This window comes from Chelonia mydas, chromosome 11 (genome assembly GCF_015237465.2).
Source record: "Chelonia mydas isolate rCheMyd1 chromosome 11, rCheMyd1.pri.v2, whole genome shotgun sequence".
NCBI lineage: Eukaryota > Metazoa > Chordata > Testudines > Cheloniidae > Chelonia > Chelonia mydas.
The window spans coordinates 37103792-37129890 of NC_051251.2; the positions used below are offsets into that span (position 1 = coordinate 37103792).

The 26099-nt window shown below is 39.1% G+C and overlaps 1 protein-coding gene across 3 annotated transcripts in view; it reads left to right on the plus strand.

Moving 5' to 3' along the window:
- B3GALT1 (beta-1,3-galactosyltransferase 1) overlaps positions 1-26099 on the plus strand; it is a 344307-nt gene that overhangs the window by 139125 nt on the left and 179083 nt on the right. For all 3 annotated transcript variants that reach the window (XR_005227353.2, XM_037912592.2, XM_043525519.1), the window contains exon 2: positions 3119-3275. The gene's annotated coding sequence lies outside the window, so the exon portion shown is untranslated. The remainder of the gene's footprint in view (positions 1-3118; positions 3276-26099) is intronic.

Genomic DNA, 26099 nt, shown 5'->3' on the forward strand with positions numbered 1-26099 from the left:
ATTTTTCTCCAGGAGTAGCTTTGTTAGCCTTAAGGACGAATCCACTCTGATAAAGATTAGAGAGATGAGAGGACTCCATGAATGACTGGGAAATTGCCCCAATAATTTGGTGGCGGCATTTTCACAGGGAACTGAACAGCAGCAGAGCTCATACCCGTTTCCATCTCTAAATAGTTAGCTACAGGCTAGGACCCGACTGGCTAAGCGGCAGTTCTACAGAAAAGGACCTGGGGATTACAGTGGATGAGAAGCTGGATATGAGTCAATAGCGTGCCCTTGTTGCCAAGAAGGCTAATGGCATATTGGGCTGCATTAGTAGGAGCATTGCCAGCAGATAGAGGAAAGTGATTATGCCCCTCTGTTCGGCACTGGTGAGGCCACATCTGGAGTACTGAGTCCAGTTTTGGGCCCCCCCCCCACTACAGAAGGGATGTGGACAAATTGGAGAGAGTCCAGCAGAGGGAAACAAAAATGATTAGGGGACTGGAGCACATGACTTACGAGGAGAGGCTGATGGAAATGGGCTTATTTAGTCTGCGGAAGAGAAGAGTGAGGGTGGATTTGATAGAAGCCTTCAGCTACCTGAAGGGGGGTTCCAAAGAGGATGGAGCTAGGCTGTTCTCAGTGGTGGCAGATGACAGAACAAGGAGCAATGGTCTCACATTGCAGTGGGGGAGGTCTAGGTTGGAAATTAGGAAAAACTATTTCACTAGAAGGGTGGTGAAGCACTGGAATGGATTACCTGGGGAGGTGGTGGAATCTCCATCCTTAAAAACTTCTGAGGCCCAGCTTGACAAAGCCCTGGCTGGGATAATTTAGTTGGGGTTGGTCCTGCTTTGAGGAGGGGGTTGGACTAGATGACCTCCTGAGGTCTCTTCCAACTCTAATATTCTATGATTCTATGATTCTCTCATACAGTGCTAAAAAATCAAAGCACATTTCAGTGCATGAATACACAATAGACTTTAAAATCTGTGCAGGATCTTTCTACTTGCTGTGCTTAATTTCAAAATCCATGCAATCATTAGAACAAAATGGTTTGCTCTTTCAACATGGAATCCCAATTTCCCAGGAAAAGTGAGAGGACATTTTTTCCCCTCTAGTGGAACATGCCCCAATACTCTGTCTGCCTGAAATTTCTGCTCTTTGGTTCCAGTTCTCAACTGTAAATTGCTCGTGTACACATCTCTCTGACATGAATCATACATAATCTTCTTCAAGATTTTAAAAGCCCTTTAGTCAACAGTAGTGATACTTGTCCCCCAGTACACTAGGAAATAGCCTTGATAGCCTCCTTCTTTTTTAGTCCATGTCTCTCACAGCTAACTAAAATTAATGGTAACAGGTGGTTGTGTTGCCATAAGTATATATACTTCTCTTCTCTAGCCTCTCTGCTTTCTGAGGTACTGTGGGGGTGGGGAAGATGACAGATGGCTTCCGCAAACTAATCACAGATAACATGATATTTTGGTGTAGTACATGCATTTTCAGGCAAATAATGAACTAGTTTCATTTAATATCCCTCCCTGTGAAAAGCTGGGCACCTTAATGGAATGTGGGACGCTCTAAGGAAATGCACATTACATCCTAAATTATATTAAAATGTGATTAATCATAGCACTATGCAATAAATAAGATAACAGTTGTTGGTAGAGATTTTTGATGTCTGAATTTATTTCATGAAAATCTTTCAGTAGTTTGACAGAGAGAGATAAAAAAATCAAATTAAAAAAAAAAAATCAATCCTTGGGCCAAATTTTGCCATTTTTGACCTGAGTTCATTACAGATTGAAGATATGATTAAACAGAATATATCTGTGTACCTCTGAGCCACACTGACCACAGAAAGCCACCAATGCAGGCTCTGTGGCATGCTGATCTATCCAGGAGCATATTCTTCCCCTGCAGTGGGACTCTGACTAATTAATAGTCTTAATAATTTTTATTAGTGGGTTAAAGAAATCTATCATGGGTATTTCTAAGTGCTGATATTGCTGGAATTACTAAGCATTGCGGCCTGTATCCTGGCCCCAAAGAGTCAATAATCTTTGTCATTGTCTTTCAGGAGAATAGGATTTGGCCATTAATGAAGACATTCTTTTTAAAGGTGGATGCTGTTTATTTTAGGAAAGGTGCCTTCAAATTTGACCTTGTAAATCTTATACAAAATTTTTAGCACCTTTACAAAAAACCCAGTTTTTAAATTTTATTAAAGACCTTATGGGAGTTAATTATTTTTTATTCCTGTTTATATGACAAAAATATGTTATATCAAAAAACCATGATTAAACCCCCAGTATCTAAGATTTAAATAAGGAAGTCTGAAGATTAGAAATGAGTTGATGGAAATAGTTAAAGGGGCAAATTAATAAAGTAAAACAATAAAATTTTAATTTGATAGCTCCTGCCTTTAATGCCTAGCTGGTTGTATGAAGAGAGAGGTGAAAACAGGAGGAATTGAGGATAGAGAGATGGGCAGAAACAGGGAAAGAGGCAGCAGATGAGGGCTGAGAGAAAAACAAAAAGCATGAACAGAGGAGGAAAGAGATCAAAGCCCCAATCCTGCAATTTACAATGCAATGGGTGGTCCACTGTGCCTGAATGGAGCTCCATTAAAGTCAATGAAGTACTGCATACGGGTCCACATATGCTGTAAATTGTAGGATTTGGCCTAAACTTACACGGATAAGGCATTAATTCAATCAGCCTGTGGCTCTATTAAATCTGACTGGTCATTTTGAAGGTATTACTTGTGCTTCTAGACAGCAATTTAACCAGTAGGCAAGTTGCTCCTATTTTCTATAAATCCCCACAATTTATTTTATGAAAACACGTCTATTACTGTTCCTGCATATCTCGTTTGCTGCATTATCCCACCAAAGGAAATTGTGTGCATTGTGTTACTCAAGTGAGTGGTTTTAAGCTGCTTAGCCATATAAATTACAAGAGTGTTCACTTGTACCAACTTCTTATTTGACATTAGAACATAGCCCTTGGAGCTCTCTTTACAAATAGCTAACATCCTGCTGTAAATCTGTTTTCATGCAAAATACATGACTAATAAAAAATAAAAACTCTGGCTTATCCCTATATAACTTGTGGCTATTTTCCAACACAGGTTTATCAATATGCAACCAGCACTTGTTCAATATGAGGTGGAGAAGGCGAGATGAAAAATGGCACAGAACGAAGAATTATGAAATTTTGGGCATGGCACAGCTAAGCAAAGAAGAGCAATTAATGAAGAGAGAAAAATGGAACATTTTCTAAGTTGGGTAAGCGATTTAGGCCATTACCTAACAATATGTAAGGTGACTGAAGCTTATTCTGATTATGTAAGGATTACAAGGATTACAGGTGCATGCGCGTGCGCACACACACACATATATATATATATATATATGCTGGACTGCCTTCCTGAGCAATATTTGCTCTGCATTAAGTACAACCATAATTTCTTCTGATATTAAACATGCATTTTATTTGCTTTGAAGCATGAATAACCACTACTCCAGCACCTAGGTGCACTATGGTATCATGTAAGTGGTGCCTAGAAGCATAAATAACACTTTAAAGTGACCATTCAGCCAACATTCCCAAGTTACATATATGATTATTATTAATGTTACATAATAAAAATACACATTAATACTGAGAAAGCAGAACTCATATGGTTATGCAACTATTGTATTCATGCAAACATATGGCACTTTGCGCCATTTATTAAAATTACCACACACTGAGCTATTTCTGCATCTTATTTACTTTGTGCACTGTGAATTTCAGCCAAATACCTATCCTTTAGTAGCTAGATAGAAGAAAAGATTAACAGTATTGACAAGGATGCCTCTAGTGGGAAAAGCAGCATACTGTCTAGAGTCAGAGTGATGGGAGGAGATGCAATGTTCATCAGTCACAAACTTGTAAAATACCACATGATAGAAGATGCTGCATGGAGTTGCAGCTGATTCCATTTGCCATATGGCACATTATTATTTTGTATTTCCGTGGGGAGTGCACGAAAGACTAAAGGAGAACTGAACACTTTCAAGGTATATAGAATAATAATCAGAAGGTGCATAGTTCTTGATTATAGCAATAAAATCTGTAACTGGGGGCAGACTGGCAGGGGAAACTGAATTTTGGAGACTGGATGCATGCTGTAGCACTCTCCAGGTAGTGAACAGATAATATAATTAGAGTTGAGCAATTTTTTTTTCAGTGAATAGTTTTTTCATAAAAAAATGCAGTTTTGGATTGACAAACGATTTGCAAATTTGGGTGGCATTTGGAGAATGGTTTTTGCTCCAAAAAAAGAGGGGGGGGGGGGAATTCCAAAGAAAACAAACATTTTGTTTTGATATTTTTTAAATGAATCTTTCAACGTTTTGATTCAAAGCAGCATTTTATTTAGAAATTTAACTACATTTAACTAAAAATGGGGGAGACATAAGAACACCCCAACATGACACAAAATGTTTTGTTTTGTTACACCTAAAACAAACAAAAAACATTTGTTTAAGTGAGGAACTGAAAATTTATCATTTTGGATCAACCCAACATGAATTTTGGGGGGAGATTTTTTGATCCATGCACTGAACTGAAAAATCAATGATCTGCCTATCTCTAAATATAGTTCAGTTCTATCAGGAACATTTAAAAAGGAAGAAATTGGCAACTATCTTATATAAATGTCCCATGGACAATCCAAAAGAAATCAAAGCCAGGAAATGCCATGAATAATTCTATATGCAATATCTCATAGACTCATAGATATTAAGGTCAGAAGGGACCATTATGATCATCTATTCTGACCTCCAGCACAATGCAGGCCACAGAATCTCAGCCACCCACTCCTGCAATAAACCTCTCACTACGTCTGAGCTATTGAAGTCCTCAAATCATGGTTTAAAGACTTCAAGGTGCAGAGAATCCTCCAGCAAGTGACCCATGCCCCATGCTACAGAGAAAGGTGAAAAACCCCCAGGGCCTCTTCCGATCTGCCCTAGAGGAAAATTCCTTCCCAACCCCAAATATGGCGATCAGCTGAACCCTGAGCATGTATGTGGGCAAGATTCACCAGTCAGAAACCCAGGAAAGAATTCTCTGTAGTAACTCAGATCCCACCCCATCTAACATCCCATCACAGGCCATTGGGCCTATTTACATGAATAGTTAAAGATCAGTTAATTGCCAAAATCATGTTATCCCATCATACCATCTCCTCCATAAACTTATTGAGTTTAATCTTGAAGCCAGATAGGTCTTTTGCCCCCACTGCTCCCCTTGGAAGGCTATTCCAGAACTTCACTCCTCTGATGGTTAGAAACCTTCATCTAATTTCAAGTCTAAACTTCCCGATGGCCAGTTTATATCCATTTGTTCTTGTGTCCACATTGGTACTAAGCTTAAATAATTCCTCTCCTTCTCCAGCATTTATCCCTCTGATATATTTATAGAGAGCAATCATATCTCCCCTCAACCTTCTTTTGGTTAGGCTAAACAAGCCAAGCTCCTTGAGTCTCCTTTCATAAGACAGGTTTTCCATTCCTCAGATCATCCCTAGTAGCCCTTCCCTGTACCTGTTCCAGTTTGAATTCATCCATCTTAAACATGGGAGACCAGAACTGCACACAGTATTCCAGATGAGGTCTTACCAGTGCCTTGTATAATGGTACTAAAACCTCCTTATCTCTACTGGAAATACCTCGCCTGATGCATCCCAAGACCGCATTAGCTTTTTTCACGGCCACATCACATTGACAGCTCACAGTCATCCTGTGGTCAACCAATAATCCAAGGTCCTTCTCCTCCTCCGTTACTTCTAATTGATGCGTCCGCAGTTTATAACTAAAATTCTTTTTATTAATCCCTTACACTTCTCACTATTAAATTTCATCCCATTACTATTACTCCAGTTTACAAGGTCATCCAGATCCTCCTGTATGATATCCCGGTCCTTCTCTGTATTGGCAATACCTCCCAGCTTTGTATCATCCGCAAACTTTATTAGCACACTCCCACTTTTGGTGCCGAGGTCAGTAATAAAAAGATTAAATAAGATTGGTCCCAAAACCGATCCCTGAGGAACTCCACTGGTAACCTCCCTCCAGCCTGACAATTCACCTTTCGGTATGACCCGCTGTAGTCTCCCTTTAACCAATTCCTTATCCACCTTTTAATTTTCATATTGATCCCCACCTTTTCCAATTTAACTAAAAATTCCGAATGTGGCATGGTATCAAACGCCTTACTGAAATTTAGGTAAATTAGATCCACTGCGTTTCCTTTGTCTAAAAAATCTGTTACTTTCTCAAAGAAGGAGATCAGGTCGGTTTGGCACGATCTACCTTTTGTAAAACCATGTTGTATTTTGTCCCATTTACCATTGACCTCAATGTCCTTAACTACTTTCTCCTTCAAAATTTTTTCCAAGACCTTGCATACGACAGATGTCAAACTAAAAGGCCTGTAGTTACCCGGATCACGTTTTTTCCTTTCTTAAAAATAGGAACTATGTTAGCAATTCTCCAGTCATACGGTACAACCCCTGAGTTTACAGATTCATTAAAAATTCTTGCAAATGGGCTTGCAGTTTCATGTGCCAATTCCTTTAATATTCTTGGATGAAGATTATTTGGGCCCCCCGATTTAGTCCCATTAAGCTGTTCGAGTTTCACTTCTACCACAGATATGGTAACATCTACCTCCATATCCTCATTCCCATTTGTCATGCTACCATTATCCCTAAGATCCTCATTAGCCTTATTAAAGACTGAGTTTAGATATTGAGCCATGCCTAGATTATCCTTAACCTCCACTCCATCCTCAGTGTTTAGCGGTCCCACTTCTTCTTTCTTTGCTTTCTTCTTATTTATATGGCTATAGAATCTTTTACTATTGGTTTTAATTCCCTTTGCAAGGTCCAACTCTACTTGACTTTTAGCCTTTCTGACTTTATCCCGACATGTTCTGACCTCAATAAGGTAGCTTTCCTTGCTGATCTCTCCCATCTTCCACTCCCTGTATGCTTTCTGCTTTTTCTTAATCACCTCTCTGAAATGCTTGCTCATCCAGCTTGATCTACATCTCCTGCCTATGAATTTTTCCCCCTTTCTTGGGATGCAGGCTTCCGATAGCTTCTGCAGCTTTGAGTTAAAGTAATCCCAGGCCTCCTCTACCTTTAGATCCATAAGTTCTTCAGTCCAATCCACTTCCCTAACTAATTTCCTTAATTTTTGAAAGTCAGCCCTTTTTAAATCAAAAACCCTAGTCGCAGATTTATTTTTGTTTATCCTTCCGTTCAGTTTGAACTGAATTAGCTCATGATCACTTGAACCAAGGTTGTCCCCTACAACCACTTCTTCTATGAGGTCCCCACTACTCACCAAAACCAAATCTAAAATGGCGTCCCCTCTTGTCGGTTCAGCAACTGCTTGATGAAGGAATCCATTAGCTATCGCATCCAGGAAAATCTGAGCCCTATTATTATTACTAGCACTTGTCCTCCAGTCTATATCTGGGACGTTAAAATCTCCCATGATCATGCAGTTTCCATTCATATTTACTTCATTAAAAACATTAAAGAGGGCTCTATCCATTTCCAAATTAGATCCTGGCAGTCTCTAGCACACCCCAAGCACTATCACAGAGGAGGCTTTAGTAGTTTTCTTCCCCAATGTGATCTTTGCCCAGACGGACTCTGTCTTATCCATTCCATTGCTTCTTATTTCTTTACATTCTACCTCGTCATTGATATACAATGCTACTCCACCACCTTTGCCTTTATTTCTCTCTTTCCTAAACAGCACATACCCTTCAATACCTGTACTCCAGTCATGACTACTATTCCACCATGTTTCTGTTGTCCCTATAATATCTGGTTTCACTTCCTGCACCAGTAGCTCTAGTTCCTCCATTTTGTTACCTAGGCTCCTCGCATTGGTGTACAAACATCTTAATTTTTGCTGTTTGGCCTCGCTCACATTCTTTACCGGATTAGGCACGGATATTCTACAGCCCTAGCATGACCTATTAGGCTGGTATCCACACTGCCCTTCCTCCTTATGTCCATTCTCCTACCCATGGCTGTATCCTTTCTTAGTTTGTCTTCTTCCCTCTCAATGCTAAAATCCGGTGTGGACATTACCTGGACATCTCCCAACCATCTCCCCCAAATTCCTAGTTTAAAGCTCTCTTAATCAGTTGTGCCAGCCTCCATCCTAGAAGTCCATCCAGAGAGAACTGTCCTCTGTCCATGAATGCCTCCCAGTGGCCATACATCCCAAAGCCCTCCTTTTAGCACCACTGCCTGAGCCATCTGTTGATAGTCATAATTTTGTCACACCTTTGTTGCCTTTCTCTAGGAACAGGCAGAATCCCACTGAAGGTCACCTGAGCCTTGATTTTCTTAAGCATCTTCCCCAGCCTGGCATACTCTCCCTTGATACATTCCAGCGAGAATCTACTGGTATCATTTGTTCCCACATGAAGGACGATCAGTGGATTCTTTCTGGCTCCCTTTAGGATCCTTTTCAACCTCAGGTCCACATTCCGTATCTTAGCATCTGGAAGACAGCACACCCTTCTATTCTCTGGATCAGCTCTGGTTACAGGCCTGTCCATTCTTCTCAGTAAGGAGTCCCTGATCACGTAGACCTGCCCTTTCCTGGTGACGGTGCAATTCTCCAGTCTATCCTCTGTTCCCTCTGGCTGCAAGTTCTTTCCATTCCTATTCTCCCTTGTAATCCTCTTCAACCCATCCTGTATCCTCCTGGGGCTCATATTTGGTGTAGTCTCCATTGACTCTTCCCCTTTTCCTATAGGACTAGCCTCTCTTCTCTTCTTCCTTGCCCTTCCACCTTCAGTGACCACCTGCTGAGCCCCTTCTTCATTTTCCAACTCTTCAAACCTGTTCTTGAGCTGTATTTCTCCTTCACTAGCCCGTCTTTTCCTCTGCCTGGTTCTTTTAGTCACATGCTTCCACTGACCACTTTCCTCACCCAGTCTCCCCTCAGAATTCCCCAGCCCTGATTCCACCTGCAAGTCTGAGCTTTTCCCTTCAGCTGCCTCATGTCTTTGCTCCATAATCCACTCGAACCCCCTTCTAAACTCAACCAGACCTTCCACCTGCATCTCCAATCCTCAGATCTTTTCTTCCATCAGCTCTATCAGACGGCACTTCATGCAGACAAAACTCTTTCCAGGTACCCCCTCCAGGATCATGTACATACTGCAGCTTCCACATCCAGTCATCTTCATTGTGTCTTCCACTACATGGGTCACTCCCACTGCTGCCTCTGTATCTGTCATAGCCTTCCCACCTAAATCCTCTAAATCTGGGAAACACAAACCACACCAAAACACCAGCGCCCACAGCAAAAGCAAACCCCAAACAAGCACCACAACACAAACTCCCCTTACAAACTCCCACTCAAACTCCCCTGTTTACAGCTCTGTTTGCTGGCTCCTGTGCCGCTGCAGCTGTCTGTCAGAACACCGTTGTCCATCAGATTTTCTGTGGCAATCTACAGAAAACGTTAATCCAATAATCTCTGAAGATGAGACTCCAGATGCGCAGCTGCAACAAAATCATCTAAAGAACGGGTAGAACTAATCATGAAAAAATATTTCACTGAACAGTCTTAAAGAAAAGGATCCTAAATTAATCATGGCATTTTGAAATCAGGGCAAATGAGCAGTTTTCAGGGCACAAAAACCACCCTCCTTTTACAAAATGTCAGATTAATTCACTAGAAAATATTACATATTTAGTCCAGTATGTAGGGACGTGCTGGCCGCCGCTTGAACCGCAGCCACTGGGAGCTGCGGGAGGCCATGCCTGCAGACAATCAGTGTCCGCAAAATGTCTCATGGCCCACAATCAGCTTACCCTGTTGGGCCGCAGGTTGCCCACCATTGCTCCAGAAGCTTAAAATACAGAGGATCCACCGAAAATTAGCATGTATATTTTCATGGTTTATCTAAAATAAATGCACAGCCATAACATTGTCTATATTGTATCAATAACTAATAATTTCCCACAACTTCTCAGTAGAGTCAATGATACTTATTCCCCACTTAGAGTCATAATCCTCTGTTTTTGGACATCAGAAGTGGTTGCTGTAGAATGACTGTGATGTCACCGGCAGAGGGTTATTATTCAGTGGGGAATCCACAGCATGAGTGATTCTGTTTTCTTGCAAATTTCTTCAGTAAGAGCAAAAAATTCCAGAGATATGACAAAGGAAAAATACTCTATAATTAGGGCTGGATCATGCAATTATTCCAAGTGTGGTAGTCCCATTAAAGCCAGTGGGAGTTTTGAATATGGGTTAATTGATGGATCCGGGTTTAAACAGTACATTTTTGTGACACATCATCTGCTTTATAAACCATTTGTGAAACAGTCCAAAATATATCTTTTAAAAAAATACGCAATATTTAAATAGAAAATGTTTATTTTAAAGATTCTAGATTTTTTCCCCTGTAGAATAGTTAAGTTTGACTCCACATCATTATAACTAGTGTTTAGCAGAATAAGTATTTGTTTTACCCTGGTAAGTTTAGAACTTACATCCTTGTCGTTTTGAATATTTTAAATTTCCTTTTATTCCAATAAAGTCAGTTACCTTGGCAACAAAATTTTCTGTGCTAAAACATAGGGTGAAGGTGCTGTCAGGAATTGTCAGTGTGGGTGTTCAAAGTTGGTACTAAAACAAGAACTTTTTAGAAGGAGAAATGAATAATTTTTAAAAAACCAAAAATCCACCACCAAAAACCCTTTACTGGTATGAAATGGAGTTAAACTCAAATTAAGGTTAACAATCCAGAACCACATCAAAGAAAAATAAATGCGAGAGTCTTTGAACTTCAGCAGTGGAAAAGGACCATCTCCAAAGAATTTTTCTCAACACAGTTGAGGTTACCTTGATGGTCTGATTAATTTGATTTTGGACAAAGCCATTGCCTTTATTGATTGTATTAGTTATGTGCAGTTTTTTTAGAGTTTTATTTACTAATAAAATAATAACTAAAAGAGGTCAAACATTTCAGAGTAAAAAATTCAAATATTTTTAGTTTAAAAAAGCACACTTGTTATCTATTAGTAGTGGCACTAAATAACCTAGAGGGCTAAGGATGATGGTGCCCTCATAATAGAATTTTAAACAGCGAGGGATCCAAAGTCTTGACCTAATTACATATTATGTTAGCTATTATAAAACCATAACGGTACATCCTCATGTCTGCTGGGGTTGGACGAAGATACAATATTTAAAAACCAAGCAAGTTATTATACTTACTATATAAATCAGAATAGGATTTTTTTTAGCGCATTTGCCTCTTTAGTTTAAACTTTTAGTACAAGAGGCTGCAATATTTGTTTAATATAGCTTCACTGAATGGAAAGAATGTGTTTTGGAAGTGCCCAAGACCTAACTAAATACAGTTGTGTCTATTTTAGGGTTTCCTCAGACATGCGTTACTCCTTCAACTGTAAGTTCTCATGTGCTTCTTACACGTAGATGCTTCTGTTGGATATTGCAGTGTAGGGTGAGCGGATGTTATTACTGCTCTCCTGATTCATTTTAAGGCCTCCTAGCTTTGATGGAATATAAAAGGCAACTAAAGCTACCAATGACCAGCAAAGAATATTAAAGAAAATATTTAGGATTTCTCTGACTTTCTGAACTGAGACTATTCTCAACAGAAGTTGATCCAGCTGTTGTTTTTACACTGTTAAATTTTAGACAGCGCCACCTATTTATACCATCAACAATTGTTCACACTCTCATGGCAAATGGTTGGCTAAGTTTGCGCTCGGAGCTGCCCACCCAACAGGGACTGAGATTGCTACAGGTCAGAACAGAGTGAACATCACCTGGGAGCTAGGGGCTGCCTTACACTGCTCTCAAATGACCTTTTCTGGCTGGCACTTTGATGGGATCTGAAAGAAGTCTATTCAGCTCTCTTGATACAAGCGAAGTGGCTATGACATGTCACTTTTTTGGAGAAGTATAAATAAAGGACTTCTAGAGAACACCATTAAAAAAAAGTCACGTCAAATGACACTGTGAGCCCACTTTGCAAACATGGCATCTAAATGTGATGTCTGAATTTTACATTGGGCCAGTCAAATCAGTTACTAAGGTACTAAACTGTTCTCCATTCTTTTGTACCCATTTGAATGCCAAAATGTGGTGTTTGAAAGGCCTGTTTAAATTCATTGACTGGCAACTGTTCTTGGAAAAAGGAACAGAATTTAAAAACCATTTATAAGTTCATGCAAACTAAAACATAATTATACAAATCGATGGGGAATGAATTCTTTCTAACTGAATTTTGCTTTAAATAATTTTGCTAGTATTCAGATACCACAGTGGTGAATGTGCTATAAGAACACAATTCAGGAAAGCATCTCTATTCAGGAGAGCACATAAGCACATGCTTATGCCCTACATGCTAAAAGTTAAGTCTATGTTTAAGTGTTGTCGTGGATTGTGGCTCAAATGTACAGATAGGACCTGGACCTTTTTATTTTTAAAGATATTTGTCTACCATAACACCAATTATGCTACTAACTATACAGACTGCTTTAGAAATAAATATGCAATATGGTATAAGTCTACATCAAGAAGGAAAAACAGTCAGTTTTTTTTTAAATCAGAGAATACAACAAAATAAACACTGCATTAATAGTGAAAATAGTACTTTTGTAATTGCTTGATTACCCCACCAAAGGACAATCTGATATCCATGAAATGAATTAAAACATAAGAGATCTAAATTCCCTTTTTTTTTTTTATTGTTTAGAATTTTATTGAATTTTGTTTGACACCACAGATGACAGTAAATGTGATTAATTGCCTCTCATAATTGGAGTTTCATTCCAGTGGTTATTGCTTGTCAGTATCAATTAATAGCTCCACAAAAACCTCATTCATTTCACAATATTAAAGAATGATGGCTTGTGGGAATTATGCTAAACTAGCACTTTCAATTAGATTTTGAATTTTATAGTGTACTGAATAATAGTTTATGGTTTTATAATAAGTGGTGATGGGTTATTGCTGTATTGTAATCACTCTAATTACATATATTTATATGTTTATCTGGAGGATTATCATTATATTAGTCGTCATATTTAAAAATAGACAATTTGTATGTAATTATTCCTTTAAAACTATAGCTTTTTTGACCTGTAGCATTAGAAAAGATTTTGACTGTCACAATTACATAGCTTTTGTCTCAATAGTTAGTGGACAAGTAATGCTAGTCAGCACTCTCCTTTAAAAATTAAAATCTAGAGTCTTTCATATGCTAATATAATGTTAAGGGTAGCATGAGTAGAATGAAGTTTGTCCATATTGTGTTTGAAAGACTAAAGACTTTAAGGACTAAAATTTTAAAAATAATGTTCCTATTTTTAGGTACCCAGTTCTGAAAATTTTGGCCTGGAATCCATTTTTTATTCTTTACTGTTTAAACTATGCCTTATATGTTGGTATCCAATATAGACTGTTGGACAATATCTTTCAGTATGCCATATTGCTGCTTACATAACAATATTTAGAAAGCAACATTATTTAGTGGGCAGTGTTCCTGAGCAACAGTGCACAAACACACAATTATTGGCTGAGCTTGTGAAGCCAAAACTCAACTTGATAGCTTTTCTGTGTTTGAATGTAACTTAACAACTTTGGAACACCACTTCTGATCAATTTCAAAATGTCAGAGAATGTTCTAGGCATTAATGGGCAGAACCCTATGGGTTTGTGTATGAATGGGGAATTGGAAAACTAGAAGGGAAGAAGTGGGGGAACCTCTGGAATTTGTTTAGCAAAGCCACAGCTGCAAGCACTTCTGCAACTGTCTATATAATCAAACAATTGGTTGATGACACCTTCTGATCCCTTCATAACAATATCTCCGTCCATCGTTGCAATTTAGTCCTCCCAGTAAAAGACATTACCTCACCCACCTTCTCCCTCTAATATCCTGGGACCAACATGGCTACAACACCACTGCATACATCCTCCCAATAGCATTTAACATGTTGACGCCCTGAATGACTTATCTCCTAGAGAGAAAGAAGAGAAATAATAATGGTGGGGAAGGGTGCATATAGAGCCCATGGCATGAGGGAAAGTGTGGGGAGTTGCACCAACCCTCTGAAGGAGAAGGGGGTGGGAAGGTGCACAACAGGGAAACAATGGAAGGGTGCAAGAAGCCCCTGGTGTGTGCAATGAACTCAGCCTACAGAAGCAACAAAGTTTGTGACCCTCTAGTTTTAATTACTTATAATTATCAAGTTTGAGTAGGCTTCTTGCACTACAGTAATATGAAGTTCTAAGCTTATTCCTACAAAATTGCATGCTTTTAGGTAGCCCTGCTAAATATAAACATGTGGGGTGTGGGGGCTGAAATTCTGGCCCTTTAGAAGTCAATGGGAATTTTGCTATTGACTTCAATAGGGCCAGGATTTGGCCCATGGATCATCTGACACAATTCAACAATTATTGGTAAAAAACCAATAACAACTTTGAGAAATAGCCTTTGAAAATTAATATTTTAACTAATACACATATGGGATTTATTCATGGAAGAGCTCCTTGCACATGGCTCCCATTGACCTCAGTGACATATGATGTACTGAGAGGAGCAGAAATTTTGATTAGAAGATTAATAACTGGCTGATGCAACTGTGTTTATTCAAATATGCTATAATAATTTGTTGATATTTCTTTACTTTGTTTTTTAAGTTTACTTTGTTTTCTTTACTTTGAGCTCATTCATGAAAATTCTTCTATTAGACCCAAAGTCAAGAAAATTACAGAAATGTGATCTGATGCTGATCTCACTTATTTTCTTCCACTGGCTGAAGTTACACCAGTGTAGAACCAGCCTAAGAACAGAATCATCCCATGATGTAGTAAATTATTGTGGCATATCAGGCTAAATAAAAATTTAACAACGTAAGCAATTAGGGAAGATTCTAAGGAAATTTTAGATCAAAACTTCATAGTATATCCTGTTTAAAGTACTTTTTTAACCAATCATGCTCATTTAATTCATTATCCAGAAGTTTGGATTACCAAGTGCTTACCAAGTGTTATCTATGCCTCTTTGAAAGACTTCCAGTCAGATTTTCACAGTAATCTGTTTAGAAATATTTTCTTTCACTGTATTTTCATATTATTATTTCTTTGTCATACAGAGGCCCCAAGTTAGGATTGGGTCCTCATTATGACAGGAGCTGTACAAACAGTTTCGGTTCTAGCTGAAACCAATAGCAGTGTGGCATATAAACAAGAGAGAACATTAACCAAAGATTCTCAAGTTTCAAAAAGCATTTATTTTATTTAAACTGATTTTCCTATCACTTCTTTTTTCATGAAGAATTTTTATTGGGAAATAAAACATCCCATAAGAAATATCATCAAAAGATGTGGTCTAATAAATCCATCAATATAAGATACAAAATACCACTAATGATTAAAGAGAACAAAGTATACTGTGTGCATGCTAATAATTTCATACAAAAGGGAAATAAAGAGTTCAAAAATCCAATCCAGTTCTCTTATATTCAGATCTAAATCTACTAAACCTTTAATCTTTATATCCTAGGACACAAATTCAGGCATCACAGCTACTGTAACGCCAATCTTAATCCCTTATTCATACAAATCAGACACTCTGCCCAGTAACTCTCAGGTCTCTTATAACATCAACAAAGAAAGAATACCAAGACAGGTTTTCCATCTCCAGCAATGTATTAGGGTTAGGGAGCTATCATTTTACTATAACAAAAGAACATTGCACAGAAATTTTGCAAGAGTAAAATACAGTTTTATTTTGGATTCTCTGGATGCCTTAAAATCAGGCTCTCTTGGCTCATTTCTCCCAAAACATCTACCTAAAAAAATCCATTGGGGCATTACAGGTCCCCCTCTGTGTTTAAAAAAAAAAAAAAGTCATACTGGATCCTCTTAGATCCACAACCATATTCAGTCTCCCTCCTGCAAAAGGCAGAATCAGACTTTACGCTTGTAGAATGAGTCTTTAGTTACGTTGAACCAGGTGCAGTGCACGGCTCTTGTGCAGTGAGATAGAACTTCTTCCTCACCTCTTCCTGGCACCTCCTGGCCACCTGCAAATAGAGAGGAATGCAGTGCCTCTGTGGAGTCTCCTTTCCCACTCGTGCTGTGGGTGGTGGTATAGTTATCCGGGGAAAGTTCGTAAGAGGGCACCTTATGTCTCCTTAGACCTTTGCATGACTGCACAAACCAGGCCACAGTCTGAACCATAATATCAAATCCAGACGTTGTATTAAAATGATGCTTCATTTGACTTTACTTCTCAACCAATGTTCAAAGAATGCACCCTTAGAGCACAGAAAAATGTCCTCTATGTATATTGGGTGAAATCCTCGTTCCACAAAAGTCAATTGGAGTTTTGTCATTAACTTAAATGGGGCCAGGATTTCTCCCCTGGTCTTCAGCTTCTCTTTCCACCAAGAACCCAACCCAGCCTTCCAACTGCAGATTCCTTTTTGTCCCCTCCTCACAAGAGACTACCTACCTTTTCAGCCTTCTGATACTTCCACATCCCGCTTCCCCAAGTACACTAATCTGACACTCCTCTCAATGCTGATCCCATCTCAGCTCCTTTCCCAACAAACAACACCCCTTCCCTGCTCCCACTCTCTACTTACTGATCCTGCAGAAATGTGCTCCCAATCGATCTGCTTCCTTCTACTACTAGTTCTCAACTTGATGGTCAAGTCAAGAACTGCAAGCAAGGAGGCGGCCACCTGAAGAGCACATGCTTGAGGACCGGTAAGGATTTCTGGTGGTGGGGAAGGTAGATCAGTACTCCCACTATTTAAGAGTCATGAATGCAACCAGTCTTCTTTTTAAATCTTAAAAAGAGCCAGTCTCTACTTGGAAATGGGCATTTTTCAAAGGGGTAAGACAAAGAGGAAATTAAAGAGGAAATTGTGCCTCTTGGATACTAAACATACAGTAATTAATAGAGCTGACGTAAGTTTCAGAATTTTGTGCAATTTCATTCTGGTTAGACTCACTGCAGCATGTTTGATCTGGTGAAGATATTTGTCCAGGAATACTTCATATAACTGCAGATGTGTTTCTCTGAGATTCTTTCAGTTGTGGTCTCCAGTTGAACTAGTCTGGATTCTCAAATGAAAGCCTAGGTTTTATTCTCACAATGCATGAGACCGTAAGCGAAAAAGTGTTAAAAGTTGTGGAAGAATTTCACAATGATGTGACTCAAAAAAAGTCTCTTTAAAAGAGGAATTATTCTTACAGCTTGGTACTTAAAGGGGGAGAATACTGGCTATTACAAATTAAAACGTCATTTTGAGAGTCCACAGCTTTTTGTGCTCATTTAGAATTGGTATTTATGGGCCAAATTTCACTCTCAGTATCATGTATGATTATTGATTTCAACTGGGTTGATATGTGTAACTGACACAGAATTTGGTTCTGTGTATTTAGTTTGTTGGTGTTTTTCTGTGGGTTGCAATTATGTCATCTAAAAGGGGGTTTAGGTTTTTTGTTATTTTTTTTTAATTAGACACGATGTCTGTTAGGGAGCTCTCAAAGCTATTAGCTGCTATAAAATTTCCCCAGTGCTAGACAGGAATCTTTTTTCAGGTGTATGATTCATTGTTGAGAGATATCCTTGTCATCACCCACCTACAAATTCTAATGCGCAAAAGTTACTTTTCCCTCATTATTCTTTGGCTCATTTTGTATAAACAGCTTTGAAACAAGACATACATTTTTGACAGTGAGGGTAATTAACCATCTGAAAAATTTACCAAGGGTCATGGTGGATTTTCCATTATGGACAATTTTAAAAGCAAAATTGGATGTTTTCCTAAAAGATATCCTCGAGGAATTATTTTGGGAAAGTTCTATGGCCTGTGTTATGCAGGAGGTCAGGCAAGATTATCACGATGGTCCCTTCTGGAATCTATGAAAAAGGCTAATAAAGGCTCAGAGTCTTTGCTACTTTTTCTTCTAATGGACTGAATGCAAAAAACACTCCAAAGGCTTCACAGCAACATAATTTTTTCTGTATTACTTTAGTGGTCTTGTGTTACTAATAGTAAGATGCAAAACATTAATGGCAGCTATTTTTATTTACAAAAGTTTTGTTAAGCACCGGGGGAAATGGGTTTCTCTTCCAAGAAAACTGCAAATGAAGGGGAGAATCTGAGGGAGGAGCATCGGCGGGTGGGGGGAACAGTCGATCTCAGCGTCTCACAGGCAGCCTGCATGGGTACAGATCCTAACCTCTGGATTCTGTTCTTTCTCACAAACCTTTGCAAGCTCTTCTGTGCCTCTAGCCCTGAGATAATCAAGATATTAATATTTGTAATACCTTAAGACTCCCCATTATGCTCACACAGCCCTCCAGCAGCTGAATGCCAGACCTCTAGTTTCTTTGGAGAGCTGCTCCTGTATTTTGTTTCCCATTGTTAGCAACTGTCACTATAGGATAGGAAAACTGATCAGCAACATCTGCTGGAGGTAAAAAATTGAGGAGAAAAAAAATCTAACACATGAATTATTGATAGATTCCTCTTAGTTAAAATGAAAGTGAGGTGGTTATAATATCTTTCATAACCTCAGCCAGAATTCCTCAAGGGCTCTTAGGCTCCCATGCTTCTAAGGCATGAGGTATACACCCCTCTTGTGCCCAGCCAGCTGCACTTGCTATGCTAGTGTGAGGGGTGGATGAAGCAAATGCCATCTCATGTGGCACATAGCATCCATGGCGGCTATACCCTCCTTCAGGATTCTGGACAGCCTCTGGGATTGGGGATACCTTTCTGCAGTGAACTGGCTCTTGCCATTTCTGCAGATTTCCTGCTACTTACTAATGGTAGGCAAAAGTCCCAACCCTGCTGCTGGAGATTTCAACATATTCAGTATGGGAAATGGAAAACAGAGCTTCCTATTATTACTGATGCTGCTAACCAGTTCCCAATAAGACACTTGGATCTAGTGAATCCAATCCTGCACCCAGGGCAGGATCCCTTTAGTCTAGAAAGTTTTTGGTACAAACGAAGAATTTTCTCATCAGTATTTTTGCTGACTTACAATGGCTGGCCCTGGAAAAGGTGGTTCATAAAGTGGGGGAGAGAAAGCAAGAAACATCCCCATTCCCTCTATGTGCCCTTGCACAGGGGTCCACCATAATTTGGCTGAAAAACACAACTTCTGTACATGACTAATGCCTTCACTAGAGACTCCAAAGTGGGGAAGATGAAATGGAGGGGATTTGTGTAGGGGTGTGGTGGGAGGGGGCGGGGAGAGTCCTTGCTCCCACCTCACTATTATCCAGCAGCGCTGGCCAGACATGGAGAAAAGTGCATGCTGTAGGCTGATAGCATGGCTGCTGAAGCTTGTCCTTTCCAGGAGGAGTTCTGGGCAGAGACCTTCAGGGAAGGGATGCCCTTGGAGGAGCAGAGATATCCCCACTGAGCAGCGGAGTCAGATCAGGTGAAAGCAGAAGGCAGAGAGGAAGTCAAGGGGACACCTACAAACTTCCCCAGGCCAGAGAGCCATGGCTGGAGAGAGCTGAAGGCTGAGAATAGCAGCAGAGGATGTCTGCTGGCTCTTTGAGGGCCAGAAAGGGCTGAAAGCTGGGGAATGATGGAGGTGTGATGTCTCTGGCCAAGAGCTGGGACCGCACCTGGGAAAGAAAGAACTAAGGTGGAAAATTACCCCAGCAGGTGGGGCTTGGAGGTGCCATGGGGAGAGATGTTGGAGCCATATCTGAGCATCTAAATGGGGTGAGAGACACTGGAACTATACCAGAGAGCCAGAGCATGGTGTGAGACAATGGAGCTGTACTTGGTGTGTGGATGGACTGTGAGGACTTGAAATATTGAAGTCCAATACTGTTTGGACAGTGCTGGGGAATTGTGGATTATAGTTGTGGGACTTTTGTAATAAATAAACCCTGCGAAGAGCTATTTATACTCTGAGAGCTTGTGTGGAGCTACTGAGGATTCTGAAAGAAAGGAGAAAATTAGAGAGGTTGTGCCATGGCCTGACAAAGGAGGGTGCCCCAACAGGGCTGCCCTCTAACATAATGGTGGAGAACATAGGCAGGCAGTTGGCTCCTGGGAAGAAGGGGACTGCAAGTGCCCAGAATAGGGAAATCAATGCAGTAGGCTGTTTGCAGCGCCACCCTGAGGCCATACAGGGGAACATGGGAGGCAGCTGCCCTACGACAGTGATCCATATTAAGGAGAAGGTCTCTAAGCTTATTTTACTTTCTTTTGTGATTGTGATCGTTCTGACCTGTCACATGGACTTCATTCACGTGTAATATGTATGTAACTTTAAGTACATATTGGTTAGCTTTTGTACAGCTGAGGAGTCTAGGGGGTCAAACATGAATGCCTTAACCAGATGACCATATCCCACATCTGAATTCTAGAACTGGCACCAATGTTAAGTATGTTTATTTCAAATACCAATTTGTGCATCCAAATATAGGCTTTGGATGTCTTATTATGGTGCCAGTGTTTGAAATTTGAGACTAGAGTATTAATTCTAATTATGTGCAAAAATTACTTGGAAAGAATCGCTTGGCTGCCATTCTCATTGTGAGGGGCTGGGAAAGCGGAGGACAGCAAATGTTTGCTATGACGTAATATTTATAGGGACTGTGTAGTTACATATAGACGTTTTTTGTAAGTGCCATGAAAAGAGCAATTTATTGTGTAATACTGTCTATGTCAGGGTCTGTATATAAATGTCACTATAATGCTTATCCAATCCATTGATTTTGAGAATTCCCGTTCTTCCAACTCTTCCTTCTCACCTTCCATAACTTATGATTAAAAAGCAGGGGAAAGCTCGGGAGATAATTGTTCAATACTCTCTGCCGTATCTTCTTCGGCACTATAACATACTTCAGTTGGTAATTGTTAATTACTTTGTGCTCTTGCAGGTCAGTCTCCTGAGGAGTGAAATTAAATTTTCACTTCTTAGCCTGGGAGAACATAGGCAAATTTTTGAACATTATAAGCTTATTTTGTGCATTGATAGCAGCAGCTTCTTAGAATATGAGACAGGGAGTATTGGACCTGGGTTCTATTCCAATCTGCACAGGATTTGATACTCACTGATTTCAGTCAAAAGAAGTATTTTTAACTATTCATGCAGACTGACAAGGTGATTACATCCTTTCCTCTCAATGGCAGACCTTTCCTCAGTCATCCATTCCTTTACTCCTGCAAGAGGCTCTAAAAGCTACTGGAACTAGATGTAACACAAACTCAAGGACTGACTCGCCACATCCTTCCCTCCATGTGACTTATGCTCATCTGGAACTAATGGTTCCAGAGGCAAAGCTTGCTGGAGCTGGAGACAGAGTATTCTCAGTGGCAGGAACATAACTCTGAAACTCACACCCTCTGGAAATATACTTCAGGGCAAACTTGGCCATATTTAAGAACAGTTGCAAAATATATCTTTTCCCCCAGACCTCTGAATTAATATATCATGAAATATCAGGCAGTTAGCTGTCTGGTTAGTTCTTCTTCTTGTTACTCATCTCTAAAACTGCAGGCTATAGGATATTTTGCTCTCTGAACAGGAAATGCTAATGACCCATGTTAAGCTATGTGAAATGTGCACAGATAGTATGGTAGTGGGTGCTGTATTCACGATTTTCATATATTGACCTCAAAGCATCTTACCAAGGAGGGTATGTATTAGAAGTCCCATTTTAGAGTTTGGATGAATAAGGAAGAGAGGTGACTTGATTTAGCACAGAAAGTCAAGCCAGTTCTACACTTAAAACATTAATCAGTAAAGTAATATCAGTTAGTGGTGTGATTCCCACCCCCTCTCCAGCCCCACATACACACATTTTTGTACCAGCAAAAGTTATAATTTACATGCAGTTATATCAGAAAAAAGTGCTTTTGCCTATATAGCTTATTTCATTAGGAACTGGTATACCGGAAAATCCTCCTCATGTAGAAAATTGAGCCGGTCAGATTTTTTTTTCCTGGAAAATTTTGACTTTCATAAAAGAAGCCAAACTCCTGAAAAGCAAAAAGTTATGTTTTGAGGAAAGTAGATACTTTCTGCTAACATTTTCATTTGTTGAAAACCTAATTTTCTAATGAAATAAAGTTTAGATGGGAAATTTTTGACCAGCTCTAATAGATAACTCATTTTTAGTAGGTTTAGGTTTCTTCTCAACAGGGCTCTCTCCCCTAAGGCTACCATCGCTACTAGACCAGGCAGCAATACAAGTAGATTTCGAAGAATGCCACCTGTTTCTTCTGTATCAAGTAGCTTTATCAGTCACAACCATGTAAAACTGCAGGTGCATTTACTTCCAATTATAATAGCTGACACTGTTCAATATTTTCCCTCATCCAGTGTTACCAGGCTAGGTGTCCTGGATAAAGTTTGGGTAAACCCTGCACTGCATTTCTACAGTTAACAAACCCTGAGTCTCTCTTAGATGCAGAATGTCTGAACCTCACACCTTTTAAATCAGGATTTAAATTTAGGATAAAGATTGGCAGTGTTCAGATCTGTCTACCCACGAACAGCTGAGTTGAGCTTACTACAGTGACGGATGGGGAGGCTGTCCTATAACGCAACAAAACCAAGAGGGAACTTTTTTCTTGTAGAATTCACTTAGCAATCTGTACTGATTCCTCTACTATCCCATTTCCTTGTGGTTGGAAGGGCTGGAATATGCTTGAAATAATACATATCAGAAAAGCTTGGAATTCTGAACTGACAAAATGTGGCCCACTGTCAGAGACTATTTCTTCTGGAACCCAAAAATAAGATGCCATTCAACTTCTTATAAACTCTTGACTTGTGAGTCTACTGAGGAGTAGAATGTCTACAAATCTAAAAAACAAATACTAAATGATTATCTGATACACTCATTTTTTCACACGGGTCTAATGTTTACTCTTTTCCAAGGACTACTGCGTAATGCTGTAAGAATGAGAGGTTCTTTGAATTGTGTCTTTCTACTAATTCTGAAAGACTTGCATGATTACAAAATCTAACACAGAAACAAGATATGAAAGAAATAAAAGAACGGAAGACACATTAATCTGACAAGCACATTGGCAGTTGGGTGAAAGGTCAGGATAGTGCCTGCAGAATTGATAGTTTCTAAACATGTTTTTGTTTGTTTTAAACACAAGCAACACATTATTTTTTAAAATAGGTTTTATAAACCTACATGTAGTCTCTTCCATTTGGAAGAATTTCAGATCTCTGATTTAGCAGAGTTGCGTCAATTAAAGAAACACAAGAGACATTTCTGAGAGGGAAATTACTGAAGAAATAATTAAAGGAATTACACTGAAGTGCAAATCATCTTGAAAGGTATAGATTTGGAACTGATTATAAAAGAGTCACCTACACTTCCTCTTAATACGACTCCTATTCTTTTCTGTACCAATGTCCTTTGTTTATCCTATTTTCCTGACAGAAGAGGCCCCATGCTGCTCTGTTGACTTTTAGTGGTACAGCATTATTAATAAAGTGTCAGCACTATTAAAGTGTAGAGACACCAGCTTCCTAGAATTTTTCAAATGGTTCAGCTTTCCAAATATTGTAAGCTATACCTCAACAAAGCTTCATGGATTCAGATGTTACAAGAACAACATTCATAGCAATGACGCCATTCACAGCAAATCACTCCTTTTTATCCACCTTCCTGTGCCCTCCCAAAGCAAAACAAATTTCAAAACAAAGACCCCCAAACTAATAGAGCTGATTAGAAGATTTTTTGTTTGTTTTGTTTTTTCAGAAAATAGAGTTAAATTGAATTTTTCATGAGAAAATTTTGATTTTGATGACATTTTTAAATTTTCTGAAATTTTTCATCATCATAACTTTTGGATAAAAGCCAGAATTTTTCATTTCAGAAAATGGGGAATTTGTGTTGAAAACTTTACCTTCTCTCTGATGTTCACAATTTCTGAAAGGAAGATCTCAACTTTAAAAACATTTAAACACATTCTTTTCCAACTGTCAAAAGTTGGAAGACAGTCAGAAAGCATGAAAAAGTGATTCAAAAAATCCCACTCCCTTACACTGTATTACTGTTTCCCAACATTTTCCAAATGGGAAATAATAAAGTGTGAAAAGTGTTTTCCCCACCCTAAATTTCCTCACTTTCTGACTTGCTTCCAAATTTGGCTAGTTGGAAAACAATCAATGTGTTGAAAATGTTAGGGCTTGTCTACATGATGGGCTGACGCCCTTTAGAACTCACATCCCTGTAGAGGGAAATAACATGTTGTGCATTAATTGGTCTGTGTAGACCTCGCTGGTATGCACTAAAGGTTCCCTCGTGCTCTAACGCAGTACTGTGTCAAACAGCACTATGTTAAAGCACGCCAGCAGGATCTACATGGACTAATTAATGTACAAGTTACTACACATTAGAAGTCACACCACTGTAAAGCATGTTACCCAACAGTGTAGACAAGCACTTACTTACAGAAAGAAAAACATTTTCACCATTAAAAGTAAAACCATCAGTGTTTAACTGTATCTTACACTTATTATTTCCCAACTATTTCAAATTGGGTGACTCTATAAAACCCTACGAAGATAACTAAATTTATCTGCATACAATACTCCATTATTGAGAGAGGAAATCGCACAGTGTGCCATTTGGTGTTGTAAACTTAACATTTTGTTCTCTCATTTTTACAAATGAGGGAAGATTCAGAATGGAAGGTTGAAAAATAGAAATTTTGTGCTGAAACTCTTTCTCAAACTAAACTACTCTTTAGTGGTGCTGGAGTGATGCTATAATATTATACATCGGGCATTTTATATCTTCAAAGTCATATGCTTTATGAATACATGGCTAATTCCTTAGTGTGTCCCCTTTCTGTTTCACATTCTACTTGCAAATCATATTCTCTGTGAATCAAAGCTAACATTTTTCATGTCTGTGCTCTGCAGTGAAGGTGTAATTTTTAGTAGGAACCAACAATTTCCATGTGAATAGGGCCTTTATAAAACATATTTTAACACTCCTGCAGATTAATAATGTGTTAACAGAAAAAGACATGTTGAGCTTAGCTCAATTATACTTCCATCCCAATTATACTGTGACATTAAATCTTGTGACATTTAATAAGAAAGGTCATTTCACCCATGGCTACCTCTACTGCTGACAATTTATGCAACAGTGTTCCCTTAGAAGAGATTATTTTTAAAAAGAAGACCTTATAACATGCTACGTCCAATTTAAATTAAATAAAGTGTAGTGAAATATATAAATTGTTAAATTATGATTACCTGTAACCTTAGACAAAAGAAAAATGAATTAACTATGTCGATATGGATTAATGTCTAAATTGTACTGAATGCAAATTAAAAAATAAGCAAGAGCCAGTAACGCAGATAGAGGGCCAAATAATGAAGCTGTTAAATTGCAAGCTTTATGGGGTGGGGACCATCTTTTTGTTATGGGTTTATACAGTACCTAGCACAATGGGGACCTGATCCTTGTTGCAGCCCGTAAGTGATACTGCAGAAGAAATAATAAAGTAAACAACTGTCTGTTAACTGAACCTCTACATTCAGCAAAACTTTTGCTGGCATCTCTGAACTAAGTCATTGGAGTAAGTCAGTGGGCGTTTCATCTACTGTTTCTCAGTAAACTCTGGATCTAGCCCAAGATTTGTAAAATGAGAGGCAGGGCTAAAGTTCACTTCAAAATTCTGCATTCTAACTGCAAGTGAGTTCATTGGGATTTCCCTTCTCTCTGAAAGTCACAAGTTAAAAATCAGAGTGGGCTGGTAGATGCCTTCTAAAGGTCTGTAGCAGTACACCAACCAACTCTCAGTTTAAGATCAAACCTTTCAAATGCAGATGCCTAAAATTCAGCACCTGAGTACGTGGCCTGGTTTTCAAAAAGACACTGAGCCTTATTTAGTTCAGTTATTTAGGTGCCAGCTGTAGGCCAAACATTTCAATCTTAGAGCCTAGACATCCAAGTCTTACCTCTGCTACAAGTCCTGCGGACGTCGCCACAGTCCTGTG